This window comes from Crocuta crocuta, unplaced genomic scaffold (assembly GCF_008692635.1).
Source record: "Crocuta crocuta isolate KB4526 unplaced genomic scaffold, BGI_CrCroc_1.0 scaffold556, whole genome shotgun sequence".
Taxonomy (NCBI): Eukaryota; Metazoa; Chordata; class Mammalia; order Carnivora; family Hyaenidae; genus Crocuta; species Crocuta crocuta.
In genome coordinates this window covers 1,159,886-1,176,784 of record NW_027527436.1, presented here as the reverse complement: position 1 = coordinate 1,176,784, position 16,899 = coordinate 1,159,886, and positions in this window count along the sequence as shown.

Genomic DNA, 16,899 nt, shown 5'->3' with positions numbered 1-16,899 from the left:
ATGTGCCATGGTGGGGAAGAGTTGCAGCTGCAAAAGTGAATCAGGTTAGCACTTGGTAGGTTTTGATTTTCTTCTGAAATCAGGGACATAACATGATTAGATCTTTGTTTTGGACAGCAAACCAGATTGGCAATGTTGATGTCATTTGGGTGGTTGCTGCAATAGATACACGACTTTGTGACAGCCTAATCCAACGTTCTACAAATGAGAACAACTGATTGGTTATAATGTTCTTCTATTCTTGCCATGTAAACATTTCACAATTATTTTCTGTGCTCTTATGCCACATAAAAAAATGTTATTGCTTTTTAGATCCCTATGTAATAAATGTAGTCATCCTGAAGGAAGTAGAATTTAATGTTATATATCATTACTACTGTTTTTCCAGTGAATTTGGGTGTTAACAATCCAAGTCCCCACATAGGACTCATTGTAAGATAATTATACTAATTAGAAACATTCAGAGTTTTGATATTCAAACATATGCTGTCAACTGTGCTTGCTTAAAATTGATAGAAAAGTTGGTATCAAATTTAAACAAACATAAATCATGAGCATTGTATCTAGTGTTGGGATTGATCACTGTGTTCTCTCATTTAAAAAAGGTCTACAAAAACTATTACTTTTTTTCAAAGCAGAATCAAAATATTTTTGCCAAAAGAAGGCATAGTCCTCATTTAACTAACAAGTGACTAAGTTAACATGATGATGTTAAAGCAAAATCAATTGACTAATGTCTCTAAAAAAATTAAGTTACTGTTGCAGTATATTGCAATATGTTACTTATTTCAATATAACTTTTTTCACAAAAATATGTTTTAAATGGCATAAATATATTAAATAGGAGTATGCTCATACTTTCACTCTCTCTTCTTACCAAAAGAGATTGTTTTTTGCCCTTGTTCTTTGTTCTTCACCTTGACCTGATCCAGGAACTGTGTTTCAGAATTTGATAAGGGAAGAGAAAAGGACCTGAGGAGAGATAGAGTCTTAAAATAGATCAGGAAGATGATCAAGAGATTAAATCATCATATGATAAAATATTTTACATTTTGCATTAGGACATTCGACAAAGATGTTTCATTATGTATGTATCACATATGCATATAATTATGTATTATATGTCTTCATATATATGTTCCTATATATAAATTATAATAAATTGTTTTTAGAAGGTTAAATAGCATACACTGTAAAAAGCTTTCCCAGACTGAATAGCATTGAATGAAAGAATCTAAAACATTCTACTGGAGAAAAGAAAACATCAAAAAATATTATTGACATTTTGAATACTACCAAGTTTTCTTCTCTAAATATATCTAGTAAGTGAGTTCTATCAATCTCCCCTGAATCTACTTTTCCTCACATAAATGGAGATTGTTTTGAAATTGAAATAAGAATCTTCTATATTAAAAGCCAAGGAAGATGATTTTATATAAGAAATCATTCCAAATATATAGATACACGTAAGAACAACAGACAAGACCAATAGCTTATTAAGATATTTCTGTCTGCATTTAAGATTTGCTTACAGAATTATTTACTTAACTTGTGCTGAACAAATTCAAACACTATTAAATATTGCTACAAATCATTGTCATATAGATATGGACATGTGTAGACTAGGTAACCCACTGATAACATCAAAGTAGTTGATTGTTCTGTTGCTTCAGTGAATGTGACATGCAGCCAATCTGAGGAACTATAGTCGATGTAGTCATGACTGGGCACAACCCTCAGGAAGTCAGTTCACCAGTTCTGTGTACTCAGCCTGTATCTCTTACATTCTATGTGAAATATGACTTAATTAAGAAACTGCATTAGAAAGTAATCTTCAGAGTGTCTGGTGATATTTAAAGTAGGAGTTATGGCTCAAAATGGTGCTGGACAGCAGTTTCAATAATACATGCATTACTCCTAAGGTATGTGATGATTTTTAACACCATTTAATAGGGAAACTGTAGTTTGGTTACCACTTACAAATCAATTGGTTACTTTAATCAGTCTTGAGCCTATAATTAACACGCAATTTATGTGGTATTTGATGCTAAAAAGTTAAGAGCTGAATATATAATTTCATGTAGTCATTCAGATATATCTTAAAATAGAAAATTAAAGTTTGGAGGAGCACCTGGGTGGCTCAGTAGGTTAAGCGTCTGACTTCGGCTTAAGTCTGATTTCAGTTTGTGAGTTTGAGCCATGCATCAGGCTCTGTGCTAACAGCTCAGAGCCTGGAGCCTGTTTTGGATTCTGTGTCTCCCTCTCTCTCTGACCCTCCCCTGCTCACACTGCTTCTCTCTCTCTCTCTTTTTCTCTCTCTCAGAAATAAAAAAAAAGAAAAGAAAATTAAAGTTTGGAAACAACATATTTACTTATGTAAAGGAAATTTTACAGATGCAAGGCCCATCTTTCTCTATTCGAGTTTTCTCAGACAATTAGGCTTAGGAAAACCTCCATCTGTTTTGTTTATTGCTGTTGCTGTTTCCATTCTTTATAAAAGGAATAAATTTGTCGTAAAGTGTACTAGGAAAAGGCTTAGATAAATAATAGGAAATGATCTCTGGTTAAGGCTATACAAATTAGCATATGACCTTAGATAATCACTTCATTTATTTATACCTTAGCTTCTACATCTTTCTTAAAAGGAGTTTATATCACAATCTATACAATTTTCTTCTGTTTTAAATTTCTAGAAATGTATTTTTATACTGGATTCGATGATTCAATTTGATACCTTAACTTTTGGGCTGGGAAAAAGATTATCACAGACCTGTGAAGGGCTAACAGGAAAGACATTTCAAATTGATTATTTTACCTAGTATTGAAATGTTTGCTGGCTCTGGGTTAATGTGTCCAATCATTAACATGCAGGGAGCCTGGGTAGCTCAGTTGGTTAAGCATCCAACTTTGGCTCAGGTCATGATCTCATGGTTAGTGAGTTGGAGCCTGCTCTGTCAGCAGAGAGCCTGCTTCTGATCCTCTGTCCCCCTCTCTGCCCCACCCCCCGGTTTTTCATTGTTATGAGGATGACAGTTGATGTGAAATAATGTGCCTGGGGATTGTTGGTGCTGAAAATTGTCAGTATATTCTCCCACATGAGACAGGAATGTACCACTAGGCTCACTATGATGAATCAATATAGTGTTAAACAGTTTAAATATCAGTAGAACTACATAAAGCACGGAGGAATTTAAACACAGAGAAAAAGGACCAAAAATGAGAAAAGAGTCCATATTTAATAAGAATATATTAATAGATTCCTACCTCATACATCATTTAAACAGGAGAAACAATCAAGAATATCTGCGCTTAGAACTTAAATCCTACACTGCCATCTTGTCACTGTCAGTGACTATGTAAGTATAAAATGCAAGAGTAAAAATGAACATTACAACCACACCATTGCAATATATAGTTAATACGGTAAGGAGGACAGTGAAAATAACAGCTGTATTATACAATGGAGGGAAAGAAATGTGGGCATATATAGCAAATATTAAGTAAGAGAGTACTGACTTTTGGTCAACTTTTAAACACTAAACTCTGTCTTCCAAATGTTTCAGTTTAAGAATAATTGAAGGTAGATAATTCAATGGTGATCACCAATGCCTATTACCAACTACAAGTTTCCTGATACTAATATCTTACCTTAATTTCTCCTCATCTTCCCTATTAGAAGATGGACAAGAGGAAAGCAAGGGGATTAACTTCCATAAGGTTTGCAGATAATCTTTGGGCTACTGTCATTCATCTTAGCTTGCCTCACATTTTTAGAGCTAATCATGTGAAACAGCATTTTCTCTGTGAGAATGTTTTATAAGAACTTTGTCCTCATGATTAATCCTCTTTGAATGTATTTTTATAGCATGATTTTTTAACCATCTAAGTTTAACTTCTCATTTGATTTCCTTTTTTTCTCTGTTATACAGATGTTCAAAAATAAAAACAATGATTGGTCCCATAAAGGGCATCTGGGTGTGGTCCAAATCTTTGCATGTCCAGAAACATGGTTCCACCAGTTTGACAAAATTGATCAGTCTCTGGCAGGCTGGGAGACACTAATCAAATCCATAAAAGTGTGATTGACAAATCAGAATGGCAACTTATTAGCTTAAATAAAAGCTTCCTGCACATCAATCCACCTCTGGGAATTGTTAAGGAGACTTGCTTTCCATTATCAGTGTACCTGTGGCTCAGAGTAATTAGACATTCACCAGTCACTTTGGTAAACAGAAAATGTAGCAAAGAGTAAATAATATATTGAAGAATACTTTACCTAATATATGAAAATACTTAAATGCTTCTTCAGAGAAGGAACTACAACTCTAACAGTTAAAATAATATATAAATATATCAAATGTATTCTTTTTCTTTATGTTAGAAAAAAATGGACAAATCCTCCTAATCTGCATTCTCTAAAAATTAACAAAACTGAGTATATCATTCATACCCAAATTGATGCAAGAATATCTGACGTTATGATATATGCATCCCAGAACATTGATGCAAATAATACAATGTTCTGAATAGCAATACAGTATTTTTAAACTACTTCAAAAATAAGTCACTTATACGGAGTTCCTGGGTGGCTCAGTGGGTTGAGTACTCAGTTCTTGATTTCTGGTCATGATCTCATTGTTGCGATCAGCCCCGTGTTGGGCTCTGTGCTGACAGCATGGAGATTGCGTGGGATTCTCTCTCTCAAACTCTCTGTCTCTTCCTCTCCCCACCTCAAAATAAATAAATAAACATTTTTAAAAAGTCGCTTATTCTTATAGCTCACCTCATTGTGAATCAATACTTTTGTTTGCTTTATTATTTTATAAACTTAAATTTTTTAAATGAAGTTTTAGGCTTACAGTAAAACTGGAGAGGAAGGTACAGAGATTTCCCACATATCCCCTGCTCCCACATATGCATAATCTTCTTCTTTATCAATATCCCTCACCACTCATCACATCATCACTCTTGGTGTTGTACATTTAATGTGTTTGGACCAATGTGTGGACCATTATATTATATAGGATATTTTCAGTGCTCTGTTCTCTGCCTATTCATCTTCCCCCATCTCCTCTGGCAGCCACTGTTATTTTTACTGTCTTCGGTTTTGCCTTTTGCAGAATGTCTCAGAATTGTTCTACAGTATGTAGCCTTTTCAGATTGGTTTCTTTCACTTAGCAGTATGCATTTGCTATTCTCCTATGTCTTTTTGTAGCTTAGTAGCTCACTTCCTTTTTAGCATGATATTCCACTGTCTGCACATACCACAGTTTATCCATTTCCCTACTGAAGAACATCTTATTTGTTTCCAATTTTTGGCAACTATGAATAAAGCTACTGATAACATCTGTGTGCAGATTTTTATGTGGACGTACATTTTCAACTCATTTGGCTAAATAGCAAGGAGTGCAATGGTAGGAGTAAGTTCAGTTTTGTAAGAAACTACAAGACTGTCTTCCAAAGTGGCTGTGCCATTTTGGAAATATATGAGAAATATTATGAAATATATGAGAAATATGAGAGTTCCTGCTGTTCCACACCTTTGCTAGCATCTGATGTCATTATTCCAGCCATTCTAATAGGTATGCAGTAGTACCTCATCTTTTTAAATATGAATGTGCCACATGACATATGATATGGAACATATTTTCATATGTGCTTTAATTTTTAAAGTTAATCTTGATCTTCTTCTTGAGACCTGGAAAGATAGTTTATATAGAAACTACACAAATTTAGCTATGACTTATACTTAATACATAGTGTACAGATGACTATTCCAAGTTGAAATCTATTATTATCGATGTTTTTGGAATATTACAGATTCAGAGCATTTGTGTCTATTCAGTAAAATGATAGATGGATAACAGCATATGAAATCTAAGCATTATCAAAAATAAATACAAAGATTACAATATATTTCTATAGTACTAAAGGTAAAGTCCCCTGTGACGATATGTTATTTAAGTGCATTGGTTTTTATTGTAAACAACCTTCCACATTGAGACTCCTTGAATTCTCCAATGTCTAGTCATTTATAAACCATAGCTCCCATTGACAGCAAAGTCTCTGTACAGGTAATCATTTGTAACCTCCAAAATTCTAGTTATCTAACAAATACAATTGGAAGACCAAATAAGTATCAATTTTCTATAGTTAAATGAATGTCATTGTTCCATCTACAGAGCCTGTTTATGACAGAACCAGTTATTCGCAGTAGATTAGGCAAAGAAATCAAGAGACAGGGAGAGGAAGAGAGAGAGACAGAGAATGAAAAAAGAGAAAGAGAAAAAATAGCATAATTAGGAAACTATGTGTTTTCTTGCTGTTCTATTTTTTTTCTTGTACTTTAAAATATTCTCTTGAGTTCAATTATCTAACCTAAGCTCACAGCAGGTAAAATTTGAAGAACATCTATAAAAAGAGAATGAGCTTCACTCAAATCTCACAGCACTAAAAGATGAAAACAAGTTAGCCAAAAAATATTGATATAGTTGGAAAAAAATAAAAATAGAGATGTCTTTGTTTTATTAAAAAATGCATTGTTGGTAAATTTTAGTATTATTCAGACTCAAAGCATTATTTTTACAAGAAGAAATACATATTAATACATTAATATACAGTTTTTAAGCACTCATTGATCTTTAAATTCTAGTGGCTTCACTACATGTAAAATATTGGAATTATGATGTATATAATTTGATCAGAGGTATAGGTTTTCTTTATAAAAAGAGATCATATAAAGTTAACACTGCGATGAAACACCTGGAATGCTGCTAACAACAAAAAATAATTTGACACAAGGCAAGTATGTTTGGAACCATTCCAAGATTGATTTGTAACTTAAACAAATCTAAATACTATTCACTTTGAGAGATGATTCTTGTTTATTTTTTCAACATCCGTCTTTCCTGATTACTGTATATTCAATAGCTCCAAATACAATTTTTCAATAGAATTCCAGTCCTGATTTCCAACCATCTATACTATTTCCACTCAAGCACTTAGTTGAATAATCAGACTTCAAATGTTCAAAACTGAAGTGGTCTTTCATGTCACTGTAGTCTTCTTATTGCATATCTTCAATTTCATTAATATTATCTACATTTCCCAGCATTCAAGATTTCATCTTGTTCTACATATCTAATTGTCATGAAATCTTATTAAATAAATACTTGTTATGGTCTCTCAAATATCATATTTCTTCAATTTTACTCTAATTGAGTAAAGCCATTATAATGTCTTACTTAACTAAGTTGTTCATATTACTTCCAATACCTTCATGTTTACTCAGTTCCTCATGTTTTTTTTCCTACTGAAGAAATTTAAAAACTGGGTTAAAATTATATTCTTCAACCCATCATTATAGAGTTCTATAATGTACCCTCATGCTAGTATGAAATATTTTTCTCATGTCTTATGTGAGCCTTATAACTGAGCAAATATATTCTCTTTACTATCTCTTTCCCCTCCACCATCATGTCCCTGTTTCACCTCATCACCTACCTTTCATTCTATCCCCACCCTCATCATCATCAACAACATCGACCATGCTATGGTTTTCCCTTTTTCCTATGCTAAAACTACAAAAATCGCATCCATTTTCCTAAACAAGATCAGAATTCACATCTTCTCAAAGATTTCCCTATTTCATTCCTTCACTTATGCATTCATTTGTTTATGCAGACAACACATATTCACCTACTGACTGACTTGCTGCTGTTCTGAGTGTGCTGACCACTGAGGATTAAAATTTTCTGTTTCCGGGGTGCCTGGGTGGCTCAGTCGGTTAAGTGTCTGACTTAGGCTCAGGTCATGGGCCCGCAGTCCATGAGTTCCAGTCCCACATCTGGAGCCTGTTTCAGATTCTGTGTCTCCCTCTCTCTTTGCCCCTCCCTAGCTCGTGCTCTCTCTCTGTGTCAAAAATAAGTAAATGTTAAAAAATAAAATAAAATAAAATAAAATAAAATAAAATAAAATAAAATAAATAAAATAAAATCTTCTGTTTCCAACCTCCTCTGTACACACTGATTTCTTTCTGCTGAGAACTACTGTACATATTCTATAGCTTAGGATTTGTCTTTTGTCTCACTTGTCAATGGTTTAAAAATCTTCTACAAGCTTGAAATCAGTGAACAAACCCTGTGACTTACAACTTTTGTGTGCACCGCACAGCCTAGAGTCTAGTCCACCGTTCATACATGGTACTCTCGCAAATACCTCTGATTTAATTATTTGGTTAGAGTGCCAAAAGGTTTTTTAGATAGCTTTGTCTGTATGTGTCAGTGCATCATAATGACAATGGTCTGGTGAGTGTCTGATGTGTTAGTTCAAAATAGTACTTTTATTTTTTAGGACTTTACTATATCAGAGAAAAACACTGACCGTAGTTTAAGAGGGCAATGCAATAAAGCCATGACAGTAAAATTCCAAGTCTGGCAAGATAACTTTCTTCAAAAGTTTTCCCTAATGTTCCCTTACTCCAGTTTTACATTCAAAAAGACAAAAGCAGCATTACAGTCAATTTCCTTATGTATCAAGTAATCTGTATTTTGCAAAAATGATTATTGCAGAGAGCAATGAAGAAAAAAAACAGGGATATTTTAGCAATCAAAGCCTCTCCAGGGACAGGTTAGAGGAATTGAAGATCATAACAGATGTTTTCAGCTATCTAGTTAGCTAGGGCTATGATGCAAATAATTGTTACTGCCATTATCTTTGAAGCCAGCTGTCTGATGTCCCTATGAGAGACAACAAAATAATAATAATAATGGTATAGATGATTTTCAAGCCTATTGCTGAGTTACAACTTAATACTGATTTTTGTCTGTATAAATGCTGACAGGCACATGAAAATGTTGAGACCAGACACGCTTTTTTTCTAAATTTCACTAGAATATCATTTACAATTAAGGCCTAATTTATTATTAGTAATGGCTTTTACTCTCACAATATGCTAATAAGATTACAGAAATAGGAACAGGGAAACAAGGATCTCTCCAGAATTTCTCTGTCAATTGATTTGAGCTTGAAAAACTGTTAAATTAATTGCATGGCATGTTTATCCAGAATTTCCTCTGTGGAGGCAGTGGCGTGCCTGGCAGTATTTTTTTACTCTGATTTTGAGGCTAGGCTCAGAAAAAGAATAAGACTTCTTCATGGAGTTTTTTCAGGGGTTCAATTCATTTTGAACATGGCACATTGCCTTCTAGCAAGGATGCTAACTGGCCAGAATTTAACACAGCATGTTTATTGCCAAAGGACAGAGGGTTCCAATGGCGTAAAGGTGTTCAGAAATGCTTGACAGACAAAACACTATCACATGAAGTTAACTGGAAGACAAACCAGTATTTTAAACTTTATAAACAATCCGTCGGTTTGCTTCACAGTATATAGTGAATTATAATGTATATAAGCAGAATAGTTTTTTATTTAAAAACTGACACTAGTTTAAATACAGTAATGTTTTTGAAAATGATGAAGGTAAACACTCACCAGCTAATTAGCTCAATATGTAAGACTGCGTTTTGACAAGTTGCTTTTTCTTATATTTACATATGCTTGTTAGTAAACATGTAGTTTCCAAAATTGTTCTTAAATTTTTTCAAAATAGAGACATGAAAACAAATTTGATAAAATACCAAAACCAGTGAAGCAAACAGTGATACATGCCTTTTGGAAGTTTTAACTGATAGTCATGAAAAATGAAAACTGACAACTCAATGTATGTGTAAAGAGGGGAATTCAGAATTTGAACAAACTCACCTCATGAAAATGTCATATAGTTTATGACTTTGGAATACAACATATTGACAAGCAGTATTTCTGCCTCTGCTGAAATTTCCACATTGATAGGGGATTCATGGTCTCCTTAGTGAATGTTTTCTATCTTTGGACCACTCCAATTATAGAAAAGGTTTATTTTCATATATATTATTTGCCATCATTTTCTTACAATTTCTGAGATATTTCTTTTACCCTGAAAACAGTAATTCTTCTTACAGTCATTCTTGTGTACCAATTTTCAGATTTCATTTAGTGAGTATTAGAAATATCAGAATATAAGTAAAATATGTACTTGCAAAGAATATATGGCTTAACAAAATTGAATGAGTTCACAGAAAATGTATCTTTCTTAGGGCCAAGGACAAGTTCTCAGAGTTTGCAGATGAGAGCTAGAGCCATCAATAAGTTAGAGTGCAAGCAAGTAGACATCCTTACAGGAGGGGTGCAGGGGATTCAGTGCAGAGGAAAAGTACTACCTTGGTGCTCAAGAGACTGATCTTTATTTTTATTTTTGTCAATAGTTCTGTTATTTGTTCTATTATTAGTCATTAATAATATACCTTTGGACAAACTCATTTCTTTCAAACTTGGCTTTCTTTTCTTTTTTTTAAATCTTTTTACTCTTTATTTTTGAGAGAGAGAGAGAGCAAGAGTTGGGGAGTGGCAAAGAGAAAGGGAGACACAGAATCTGAAGCAGATTCCAGGCTCTGAGCTGTCAGCATAGAGCCTGATGTGGGGGTGGAACCCATGTACTGTGAGATCCTGACTGAGCCAGGCACCCCACAACTTGGTTGTTGTCAAAAGACTACATAGCCAACGAGATTTTTTATGACAATAATATTATATTAGTATATTAGTATAATACTGTCAGTGTATTAGTATAATATACTATTCAAAAATGAGGCCTACTGATATTACCACAAAACACTTTAAAAATTTTTTTTATGTTTTTATTTATTACTGAGACAGACAGAAACAGAGCACGAGTCGGGGAGGGGCAGAGAGAGAGAGGGAGACACAGAATCCGAAACAGACTCCAAGCTCTGAGCTGTCATCATAGAGCCTGATGTGGGGCCTGAACCCATGAACTGTGAGATCATGACCTGAGCTGAAGTTGGATGCTTAACCAACTGAGCCACCCAGGGGCCCCTACCACAAAACACTTGAAACTGGGAATATCTGTTTTCCTGCATCATATAATTCACTGTATGGTGAGACTTTACAACAAGCTTCATGAATACATTATTTTTTTTTTTTTGAAGGATACTCAAGCCAATATTATAATTGGAACATAGTACTGGAAGATGCTCTCTAAATATGTTAGAGGTATATACCTTATTAATATTTGCTTTCATAGTAGTCAATAAGATTAAAAAACAAATATAACTCAATATTTAGTATAATGCAGTGGTCAAAATAAAGTATGTGTCCATCAGAACACTTGGATTCTTCTCTCAGATATGCCAGTTACCAAGCAAATATCCCGAATCTACTAAATTTATGCCTTATGAATGGAAGAGTTAAAAAAAATTGAAAGAAAAATGTGAATATTAAATTTATAATAAAATGTTACTTGATAGATTTTTTCAAATAAATTGAAAGAAAAATGTGAATATTAAATTTATAATGAAATGTTACTTGATAGATTTTTTCAAATAATCCAAGGGAATTTTTCTTTTTATTAGGTATATCTGAAATAAGCTCACCTCACAATTTATAGTAGTAAACATTCAATAACAAATTTTAATATATATAAAATGTATATGTATATGCACACACCTGTTTCATATGTATACATTATGCAAATGTATATATCTCTACATATTTTATTGTAATAAAATACATGTAATTTTATATATTCCGTATATTTAAATTAAATAATCTAGTGAAATATATCAAATAATGAAACAATTCACTTCACTAATAATACTTTTTAATGAAAATAATGTGGAATGATTAGCACAATTGATGAAGGTAGGCTCAGTCCAAGAAAGTTCTGGAAGCATGGAAAGTGAAGAGAATTAGTTATTTTCCCAGTTGGATTAGAAGGTAGGGGTCTGGGGTGTCTGTGTATCTGTAATGAGGCACTAGTTAGATCAGTATCTGGTGCTTATTGCTCAGTTGTGTTATCACTTCTCTAAAACAAGTGCACACATTCCTTGAGCTATATAAAGTATTATGATTACTTGTCTTAAATGTATTTAAAACCAAAAAACTTGTGGCAGCTGTTGTCATTCTGGTACACAGTTTCTCCAGAGTCTCTAAGAAATGAAGTAGTTAATTTGATAAAAATCTGTTCTGTGGGTATTTTAATATATTTATACATCCTAATTTAGCTCCCAAGCCACACAAAATAAAACCCCAGTGCTCTATCCCATAAGACATGAACATATAAGATTTTAAAAGATATAGTAATGTTACAACTTCTTCAATTAGGAAACATCTTGATTCTAATAAATGTTAGAGGAGAAAAGCTTTGCCATTTGGATATTTTCCAAACTCATTTATACTCAATTAGGAACTTTATTTTTAATCTACAGAACCATTCAAATCAGTAATTAGAAAGCATGGTTGAACAACAACAAAAAAAAGCCCACTTGTATTTGCTGAGGGAATAACAAGAAAGGAATGAACCATTTCTTTTTTTTCCAGCTGGATGCCATGTCATTCTGCCTGCATTAGAACATATTGAACAGAAATGTACCATCAGTATAGGTTAATACTTATCATATCAAATACTTATAATAAGAAAAACACAGTGGTTGTTCTGCACAGAAAGAACAGGGAGAATTTGTTATATAAAGAAGGACATGCAAAATAAGCTTCTATGAAGACTCTTTTCAATCACATTTTACCTATATGGAAAAGAAAGCAAATCTCATATTCCGTACATTTGTTTCCTCAAAAGAAGCTAAATAATTCTTTGGGAGCATAGTAAAAGAGTCTCATTGCTCCAGTGTAGACTCTTCTGAAAGACATGCCCCAAGATAGAACTACCATATTATTGGAATTTAATTTAAGTAAGATTCTGAATTTTTTATTCAAATTATCCACATTTTATAGGCTATTTCTTATCCTTCACAGGACTCTCACCACAGAACAGATGGATTAACAAGAACTATTGTTTTGTTGTTTTTTCAAAGCCACAAAGGGCTGGAAGACTATACAAGAAATTGTAGTTAAGCATTCTCTGGTGTCAAGCCTGTGATACTTGACATGATTTGCTAAGTTGTTAAATAGCTAGAGCCAAATAAAGAAAGTAGCTTCTTCTTGTGCTAAACATATTTATGGACTTGTTTAGCAAAAACTCTTAAGATAAGAGTCATATTGCAGCAATATGAAAATTCCACCTTCAATTCTTAGCACAACAGAGAAACTTGAAGTAAAATAGACCACATTCCTCTATGATCATAGATAAAATGATAAAGAAGTAAAGTTTGATGTGTATTCAATGACTCAATTAACTTCGATATGGAAGCAACTGAAATGTCAAGTGATAGATGAATGGATAAAGAAGATGTGGTACATATATACCATTGTATGTCAACTACACTTCAACTAAAACAAAAGAAATAATTTGTCTACCAGCAAGCTAAATTAGGAAAAAAATAATCACATATGAAGACAAGCTCTAAAGAAGATATTTGTTGTTGACATGTTCACTGAAATAATTGATAAGAAATTTCTAATTAAAGTCAACCTATAATCATCAGATGCACTTTACTGCATTATGCTAAAACCAAATAAACAAGTTTTAGGTGTGCTCTCAACTGCTTACAAATGTGCATGATTTTGTGATTGGTAAAAATCCCAAAGCCTAGGGCTCATTTTTAAAAATATGAGTGAAATTGATAGGAATCTGAGTTTCTTCTGGGCACAATGTTTTCAAAATTTCTGTGGTATTTTAGATATCCTATTCTAAAATGCCTGGTGGGTTTAGTCAGTTAATTGTCTGACTCTTGATTTCAGTTCAGGTCATGATCTCATGGTTTGTAAGTTTGAGCCCCACATTGAGTTCTATGTGATAGAGCAGAGCCTGCTTAGGATTCTGTCTCCCTCTCTCTCTCTGCTCCTCCCTGGCTTGCTTTCTCTTTCTCTCAAAATAAATAAAAATAAACTGCAAAAAATGTAAAAAAAAAAAAAAAAGAAAAAAGAAAAAACAAGGTAGATAGCTCAGTACAGCATACTTAAGAAACATGTTTTTGGGGCGCCTGGGTGGCGTAGTCGGTTAAGCGTCCGACTTTCGCTCAGGTCATGATCTCGCGGTTCGTGGGTTCGAGCCCCGCGTCGGGCTCTGTGCTGACTGCCAGCTCAGAGCCTGGAGCCTGTTTCAGAGTCTGTCACTCCCTCTCTCTCTGACCCTCCCCTGCTCATGCTGTCTCTCTCTCTCTCCCAGAAATAAATAAAAAAAAAATTTAAAAAAAAAAAAAAAAAAAAATAAAAAAAAAAAAAAAAAGAAACATGTTTTTAATATAACCATGCATAAAGGAAGTATGACCAGAAAGTCTGATTATTCTGATTTACAGGATATTCGAAGACTGCTTAAAGCAAGTATAAAAACAAAATAAAATCTTAGATATTTCACAATTGTCATATCATCATCTCAATGTACTAGAATGCTTTGGATTGAAAATATTTTGATTTGATTCATTTGAGCCAGTTAATCCAATACAGTTCTTATATATAGTCTATAAATTGAGCTCTGTAGTCCAATATTCATGCCTTTATTTCTTTTCATATCTTTTTGATGTCTTTTAGTGTTGTACTAGAGCAATTAGATTGATCTACACAGATTTCTTGATTGTGTATGTGTGTGTGTGTGTATGTATGTGTGTGTGTGCATGTGCATGTGTGTGTGTGCTTTCTAATAAAAAATTTTTCCTTAAAAGTTGCTGATTCCTTCTAGCATAGGCAGAGTTGAAAAGCACAAAAGTCTTTTGAAACTGTGAAGCCATTTAGCATCTACTCAACTAAATTTTTAGTCTTTGTGCTCCCTTATTCATTCATAGGATAGATTTCTTTCTTTTCTTCCCTAGTTGTACTTCGTTGGTCATGACCAAGAAAGCTAGATAATTTTTCCTTTGTGGTTATTCATCTTTCATACAAGTAAATCAAAGGTGCCATAGCATCATCTTGTTACCCCGAAGAATACTGCTTTCAATTCCTTCCAAATGATCTGTTTTCTTGTGTCAAAGCTAAATAAGAATATAGTAAAGAAGGATGCAACAGTTCCAGAGTTATATGTGGTGCAATAAATTCCCTGTTTTAAATAACTACAAATATTTATCAAGTGCTTTTAATGATTCATGTGCTATTCTAAGTCTTTTGGAAGTGTCTGTTATTAAAACACAACAATTATATGAGGTAGAAATTGTGATTATTTTGAGGTTACTTCAAGGAATTTGAGGTTTACAGAGGATAAGGAAATTGTGTAAAGTCATGTAGCTAAAAAAGGGGTATTTTAAATTTAAAATCCTGTAGTCTGACTTCAGAGTCTATGCTTTTAATCAATACACATCGCTGTCCTGACGCTAGATGTGACATGTCAGCTGAATCTATATGTCCTCACAGTTTTGTAAGTTAGTATCTGAAAAACTTGGATTCTTTTATTGTAAGGAAAATAATTAAGAATTGAACAATAGAAAATCACATTATGGGTGAAATATGTATATAGATTTACTTAATAATTAAGGCCTAGATAGATTACCCAGAAGGCTGTTTTGTTCCTTCTATTTCTGCCGCACAAAAAAGCTTATGTCATGAGAGGCTGAGTCTCAAGCCTGAATGAGGTTGTCATTCTTTCTAGTTTTGTGTTTGTGTAGTAGTCCTATCTGCACAATTATTTTGTCTTTAGGGACCCCTTCCACGTTTGCTTGAATTGAATCTCTGCCATGTAAAACATGTGTATCCTCATCACGAATGCCACTGTTATACTGATACCTTTACTTTATATTCTGCTATTTGTTTCCATCTCTGCATTTTCATTATGTGGATGAGTTTTGGAGACTGATTTCTGTTTAGACAGAAAAACAAACTTTTCTTTTGATGTATTTGTATTTTGCATAATGTATTGCAATAATCTCTTTGGGCTCAATTTCTCTGAACTAAATTACTTGCCATGCTACTTTTTAATGTCCTCTCTCAACATATTAATTTTATATTGTTTTTTTTTTTAATGAATTCTGTTATTGGGATCCAGTTTGCTAAGAAGAATTGACAGACCTCTTTGACACTATCTGTTTTCTTTCAGGTAAGACATGTGTGCAAATGTTGGACTGGTTTAGGGACATTTCACTGAGGCATACTGCTCACTCCTGGAATCCTGCACAGACTGCATTTGTTTGAGGTAAGAATGCACAACCTCTTCTGGCTCTCACCAAAACCAGAGAGAACATTCTGCTGATGTGTATCTCCGTTTTCTTAGAAATCTCTTTGTATTTTCACTTGCTATAAGGATCTAAAATTGCCTTTCCTTGATACTAGGGTAGAAAAATTAATGACTGCAGATGGCTTTAGAAGAAATAGAGTTCAAGCAGGTGTGTGTTTTTTGCTTTGTTTATATTCCTAACTTCAGCTACTTTACCCTCAGAAAAAGGAAATTTACTTATGGTTGAATACACTGACATTGTACTTTGACAATTCAGAAAAAAAAAATTAATACATAAAACAAAACAACAAAAACAAAAATGAAACTTCACCATTTGCCCTCCATTTTCACCCCTAATAATATTTCTCTGGAGGATATCCTGTTTTAAGTGACTCTTTGCCTTCTTGCCCAAGTCCACATGTCATGATTACCTGTCATCTACTTGAAAACACTTCAGCATCAACAGTGCAACATGAATGAGCTAGTTAATTTAAACTATATTAAACTAACAGGTTACTCCAATCAGAAATGATCAGAAGGTCCACACTGTGATATTAATGAAATATCTGAGCAATCACACATGTTTGCAAATGATTGTGTTGAAGGTCTAAAATGGGTTTTCAATGGTGAAATTTGTGTCTTCTGAACATGATCAATATTAGATTTAAGATCTCATTGGTGAAACTGAAATTTTTAAGATTGTGATTTGGCTAAAATAAATTTAGATATATATATACATTATACATATG